We start from the raw sequence: 7525 nt of genomic DNA, 5'->3' as shown, positions 1-7525 counted from the left end.
CCTCCGGAACCACCAATCATTCAAACAGAGATTGTCGAGGAACAACCATTAAGTCAGAATCCTCTAGTGATTCAGATTCAACAAATCCAATTATGGAAAATCTGGAACATCTAAGTATGGAAGACCGAATGAGAGCTAAACGCACTGGCCAAGGTCATGCAATTACTCAACCAGACATTAATGCGCCAGATTATGAAATCAAAGGATAAATCCTACACATGGTAACTAATCAATGCCAATTTAATGGTGCGCCGAAGGAAGATCCAAACGAACATCTTCGTACTTTTAATAGGATTTGTACTCTATTTAAAATTCGAGAAGTGGAGGATGAACAGATATATCTCATGTTATTTCCCTGGACTTTAAAGGGAGAAGCCAAAGATTGGTTGGAATCGTTACCTGAAGGGGCGATTGATACATGGGACGTTTTAGTTGAAAAATTTCTTAAACAATTCTTTCCAGCAACTAAAGCCGTAAGACTTCAAGGAGAAATTGTTACGTTCACACAAAATCCAAATGAAACTTTATATGAGGCGTGGACAAGATTTGGAAAGTTATTGAGAGGATGTCTGCAACATGGTTTAGACACTTATCAAATAGTATAAATATTCTACCAAGGATGCGACATCACTACAAGAAAAGACATAGATATAGCAGCTGGTGGTTCCATTATGAAGAAAACCGCAACTGAAGCTTACAAAATTATTGATAACACTGCTTCCCACTCACATGAGTGGCACCAAGAAAAAGATATCGTTAGATCATCTAAAGCGGCTAGAGCCGATTCTAGCCATGACTTTGATTCCATTTCTGCAAAGATAGATGCTGTCGAGAGACGAATGGAAAAGATGACTAAAGATATTCACTCAATGCGAATTAGTTGTGAGCAGTGTGGAGGACCACATTTAACAACATCGTGTCCCATTTCAAAAGTTTGTTGACACCACCATGTCAAGTTTCAAATATTTGTAGACAATACCATGTCAAGTTTCTAATATTTGTAGACAATACCACGTCAAATTTTATCTCGTTGGTTCGTAAATCACAGTTTTAATAACGTTGTATAGTATCTGAAAAACAGTATTCAGTAAAATAGTTCAAGTTCATTGACCACGAGATTTTACAAGTACAACTCCAAGTTGCTAAACGTTTACATAATCCATGAGCACCTGAATACTAGCAATGACCAAGTATAGAATCCACTATACTTCATTTACCCCATAAAAAGTTATACACATGATCGTGTGTATCTAATGTTCAAAGTAAATGCACCACAATTATAAAGTAGGGTGAGGTTGTCAACCTAACGGATCCGTCCATCTAAATTGTGCTTACCCGATGGTATTAAAAGTATTCAAGCTAGGGGCTTTGTGATCAAACTCAATATGTATAATAAGTACCCGTGTCAACACAAAAGCATTTAAAAATGTAAGTACAACAGCGTGTATTCTCATCCCTGAAAACATGTAAAAAGCGGGACTGTAGACTCACCTTCGATAAAGCTCGGATTGAAAAAGTAGACAAATAAGTTGTACGGATTAGTACTGAGAAGTGCAACCTAAGTATACATATTTAGGTTCATCAATATATATGTCTTAAACAAATGTGGTTTCATAGAGTAAGTTGTCTTATTGCTCGACTCGACGGGTTTCAAAGTAAAAGTCAACTATTTCATGCAAGTCAAACAAAGTCAACCAAAGTCAAATCAAAATTCAAACTTGGTCAAAGTAGCCAACTAAAGTCAACATCAGTAGGTTCATGCCAAATGTGGGTCAACATGTCAAACCTAAGTCAAACAACACATTTTAGATCATAAATGGTCAATTACACGATCACAGTTTATCGTCATGCAAAACATTTATGTACATGTAGCAAACAACGCACAATATCTCCTAGAACATAATTCATGATAACATGGCAAACTCCAGATCATAGTTATACTCAAAATCAATTCCAGAAAGTCGGGCCAGGGTCTCATACGATGTCTATAAGTCGGGAATCAGAAGGGGTACACTTATGGTTTGCCAACACAGTTTCTGACCGCGCACTGATTTCGTATTGGCTATAACCGGAGCTAGGGACATGCAAATCAAGCTAGGTCAGTGTCCATGGTTCAAGGACAAGTCAAGCTATCAAATAACCGAAAATGAGCAACTTTGGTTTAGCCAATTTATACAGTTTATTCATTTAAGTTGGATGTCATGTTTTCATCTCAATTCAGAAGTTACACAAACTATGACACTAGTGTGCCCAATGCATAAAGTTTCAGAGATTGAAATTAACTGATCATATATCACATATTATGTCAAGATTCATATTCCAGAAGTATTCATGCTAATTCATTAAACACAAACCACAGAGTACAAAACAGAGAACAAGTTGTAGTTTCGATCCTAATTTAGCTAGTAAATTTCGCATGCAATTATCCGAAGATCTAGATACAATTAGACCATGATATCTACATGAAAAGTGAAGTACTTTTTGTGGAGATTACAGATATGAAAATATATCATCACCGAAATCAATACATTTTAGCATACAAATCTGTATTCATGCATGTGCTGGAAAAACCTATGTTTTCATTCGATTAGGCATATCACGAGTTTCGCTAAAGCAATCGACATGAAATCCTAGTCCATTTTGAGTGTTTTTCAATTACCAATCCAATGGTATTAAGTTCATATGCTAATTCATTACACACAAATCACAGTTTTCAGAAACATGTATAAAAACACAACGATAATTCAAATAAGCATATCTAGAGCATACGATAACGAAATTGGGCGATTCTTGCGAGCAAATTTACTAATTTTTCATAAGGAACCCATTTATCAACATCTCATAACTTAATTCATGATCAATTAATTCCATAAAATCAGATTCACATCAAAACCCTAATTACATGCCATTTACTAACCGTTAATCGAAATCACGCGATATCTACATGCAAACTTAATAACTTTTTGGTAGCAATTCAATCATGTAATAATATTGAACATATTTGGAGTGCAAAATTCAGATTATGGCTGATCAAATTCGTGGGTTCATCAAAGTAGCATGTACGGGTGATTAACGATCAAAATGAACGCACACATGACATGATTTGAGCACTAGACACTATAATAACCCTATACATGTATAATAACAATGAATTCTGGAAAAATAGAGTTTTTGAATCTTACCCTAATCATTCAATTGTTGGTATAGATGTGTAGAGCACGATGAGAAGGTCACGAATACATAAACGAGCAAGCAATCGAAGGTGTTCTTGAGGGATGAAGATGGTCGACCTTTTTGATGATGGGAGGCTGATTATGTCGTGAAAAAGAGGGAATAATCAGCTGAAATTCGTTCTCCCTTCTTTTGTTTTTGTTTTGTGGAGTTTAGACTAGATTTGGGCTAGTAAAAGGGCTCGGTGGATCACTTAAACAAACGGGCCACAACATAACACAAAAAGATGAGCTAATGGGATGGGGAGTTTCAACCAAAAGGACCCATAAGAGAGTCCATGGGCTCATAAAAGTTGCTAGTCAAGTTTCCTAAGTGATCCCATTAAGTGTCGTTAACCGAAACTGAAAACTGGAACGTTAACCGAACGTTCTAGCGAATTCTACACATTTATAATTTATAAAAATTCTAATAATTTAAAAGTATTCTAAAAAAAATATTAGTTACATAAAATAATTATTAAAAGTGAAATATCATTCGTTTTGTTATTTCGTGCATTCGTGTGGCCTGTTTCGAGTGCCGTTTAGACGTACCGAAGTCCCGGAACGCTAAACCGATCGTTAAAACGCAACCAAACATTTAATTTATTAAAAACCCAATAAATTAAATATTTTTTTAAAAAAGTTAATAATTATTAAAATAAACCCGAGCGTTTCGTTGCTCAAAAAGCAGTTATTCACACCGTAACGTTTTTATAGTATTTCTTTATCCGAAATATATATTTTCAAATTAATATTTACCCATATTAATCGTAACCCTCCAAGGATCAAGTATGTATTTATTACACACAAACGTCAAGTAATCGCCGCTAAATAAAATAACAGAAAGTTAACGGAAGTGACGAAAAAAGCAGGGTTGTTACATTTATGATAGTGTGTGGTCCACATTTGCTTATACCATTTGTATTCGTTTTAAGTTTAGCCACGGATCTCGCCCCTATATATATATATATATATATATATATATATATATATATATATATATATATATATATATATATATATAGTAGATGGATCAAATGAGAACTTTTTAGGAATGAGAACTTGGTATTCGAGCAAAAAAAATAACGCGACCGAACAAAAAATAGGCATAGTCGAACAATTTTTAGTTTTGGTCTTTAGATGCATTGTTTGCTTGTTCTACATTTTATGTAGAACGTGATGTAGAACATGTTGTTCTACACTTGTTCTACATCAATTTTCATCAAATTAAGTTAGAGTTTAGATTTAGGGTTTATATTTAGGGTTTTAGGGTTTAGATTTTAGGGTTTAGGGTTTAGATTTTAGGGTTTAGGTTTAGGTTTAGGTTTAGATTTAGGGTTTAGGTTTAGGTTTAGGTTTAAATTTAGGGTTTAGAATGAGTTTTTTGCACGAACGGTTTAGAGTTTAGGGTTTAGGGTTGAGGGTTTACGGGTCGTAAACCCGAAAACCCTAAACCCTAAACTCTAAATCGGGCTAAATCAAAAAAAAAATAAGTTGATTTTGAAAAAAACAGGTGAAATTCGAACAAAAGGTGAAATTCGAACAAAAAATGTGTGATTCGAACAAAAATGCTTCAATTCGAACTAATTTTCGTTCTACAATTTTGTAGAACCGAACAAAATAATTGTAGAACCGAACAAAAATGGGAAATTCGAACAAATTTTGTGAAATTCGAACAATTTTACGTTCTACATTTTTGTAGAACATGGAGGAATTCGAACAAAAATTAGGAAATTAGAACAAAACTATGTAGAACGTGATATGTAGAACATAAATGTAGAATGAAAATTGATTTTGTGTTTATGATTTTTTGTTCGACTTAATTCAAAATTGTTCGACCGTCAATTTTTTTGTTCGAATTTTCTTGTTTTTGTTCGTCCGCCAGTTCTCTGGTTCTCACAAGATTGGAGTATTCAGGGGATCAAAATGTTTTGAATTTTTTTTTTCGTTTTTTGAAAAAACTTTGTTCACGAACATTATAGATTGGATGAAAATATGAACATTTAATAAAGACACTTTGTGATAAATATTTTTATTTTGGCGGGAAAACGCTCGAATAAGTAATATATAACAATTATCGTGATTTTCGAGCGTATGTTGAGGTTTAGATATTAGGGTTTAGATATTAGGGTTTATAGGGTTTAGATATTAGGGTTTAGAAATTTAGGGTTTAGGGTTTAGGGTTTAGATTTAGGGTTTAGATTTAGGATTTAGATTGAGTTTTTAACACGAACGGTTTAGAGTTTAGGGTTTAGAGTTTAGGGTTTAGGGTTTAGGGTTTAGTGTTTTGGGTTTATGGAATAAACCCAAAACACCAAACCCTAAACCCTAAACCCTACCAAAACAATAAACCCTAAACTCTAAACTCTAAATCGGGCTAAATTTTACTTCACAAAACATGAACAAAAAAACGTTAACATTCTTTACGAACAATATTATCTTGAATGTTATTTTTGTTGATCGTTTTCCCGCAAAAATAATAACATTCATCACGAGGTGTCTTTTCTAAATGTTCATATTTTCATCCAATCTATAATGTTCGTGAACAAAGTTTTTTCAAAAAACGAAGAAAAAAAATTTGTTTGCTTCCCCCCGCTTCCCCCCGAATAGTTACTTCGCCATTGATCATGCCCCTATATATATATATATATATATATATATATATATATATATATATATATATATATATATATATATATATATATAGTGTTTTAATCAAGAGGGAATCACTTTTTTGGGGGCATTTTATTGAAAAAAAATTTCAAACATTAAAATCACATGAAAATATAACATTTAGAAAAGACACTTTGTGATAGATATTATTTTAACGGGAAAACGCTCGAAGAAATAAATGATAACATTCATCATGAGTAATGTTTTAATTAGAAAAAACATTTGAAATTGCCGTTTCAAAGAAAAAAAGAAAAAGAAAAACAAAATTAGAAAAACATTTGACAAACTGTCTTTTTTAAACGTTTGACTTAATAACACAAACAACTTCTCTCTTAAACTTAGTCGTCTTCAAAGTCGTTGTCTTGCAAATAAAAGGAACCCTCCTTTTTCTTATTCCTATCCAAGTCGTTGACACCAACAACGTCAACAACCTTTGAATCAACAACTTTGGAAGACTTCAAAGGGGAAACTTGTGAGTTTTATCAAACCAGTCGGGAAAAAAACCCTTCGCACTTAATACGCGAGCGAGAGCAGTACTTCCTTCCAAACGTAGCACGAGTACTTTTCGCAATTGAATCTGCTTTGTCATTCATCTTGTCGAGTCGAGCTTCTTTCCCGATCAATTCTCAAACAAATAAGATAAGATAGAACATTTGACGATCCATCTCCGATGAAAGTTGCCGTGGAGAGAGCATTTTAAATTCAGTCTCAATTAACATTGTAATGTACTAGTAGAGGAATATTCAAATGAAACTAACTTTTAAGTTGAGATTCAAGGAACCAATTAGAGTGCGACACGTGGCGCGATAATCACATGTGATTGAAAGAAAAAATCAAAAAAAAAAAATATTTTTTTTTCGAAATTTTTTTTTTCACATTTTTTTCGAATTTTTTTTTTTCAATCACATGTGATTGGATTTGAAATGCAGTAAATCACATGTGATTCTGAATGTCAATCACATGTGATTGTAAAATCCAATCACATGTGATTCCGCATGTCAAATCCAATCACATGTGATTGAAAATTTTTTTTTTTTCCAGTAAAATGACGAATTTCAGTAAATTCGTGCTAAAACCTTTAAACACCAAGTTTTTGATCAAAACTTGATCAAATCACCGAATTAAAGTCTGAAATCTATATAGTCATATAAAGCTCTAAAATGATGATGTCATCATTAAGTTTTTTTTGTTTTTTTTTTTTTTTCGAGGAACCCCCTAGCGACGAGCCATAATGGCTCCCCTCTAGTTGGTAAACCCCGGGTAAACGGCAAGCCAGGCCTCCACCGCTACCAGGCAAAGCATCCTCTAGTCAATCAGTCACTAAATGGAGCTCGCCCCCAAGGTATTTGCCTTGAAGGGAATCAAACCCGTGACCTCTTGCTTCATTGGAAGTCCTGGTGGCCACCCAGGCTATGCCTGGATGGTTATGTCATCATTAAGTTAATTACCCTTTAATTTTCATAATGATGATGTCATAATTATATATTAATTTAATTATAAAAATAATACGAAATCTTTTATAAAAGGAATATTAATCTCTCCTAAATCTATAACTTCTATTAAATCTCTAAAATGATGATGTCATCATTTCACAATTTAACACTTCATTTTTCTTAAACTTTTCATATATAAAAATATAGATA

The sequence above is a fragment of the Rutidosis leptorrhynchoides genome, chromosome 3 (assembly GCF_046630445.1).
Source record: "Rutidosis leptorrhynchoides isolate AG116_Rl617_1_P2 chromosome 3, CSIRO_AGI_Rlap_v1, whole genome shotgun sequence".
Classification (NCBI taxonomy): Eukaryota; Viridiplantae; Streptophyta; class Magnoliopsida; order Asterales; family Asteraceae; genus Rutidosis; species Rutidosis leptorrhynchoides.
This window is presented reverse-complemented; position numbering follows the sequence as displayed.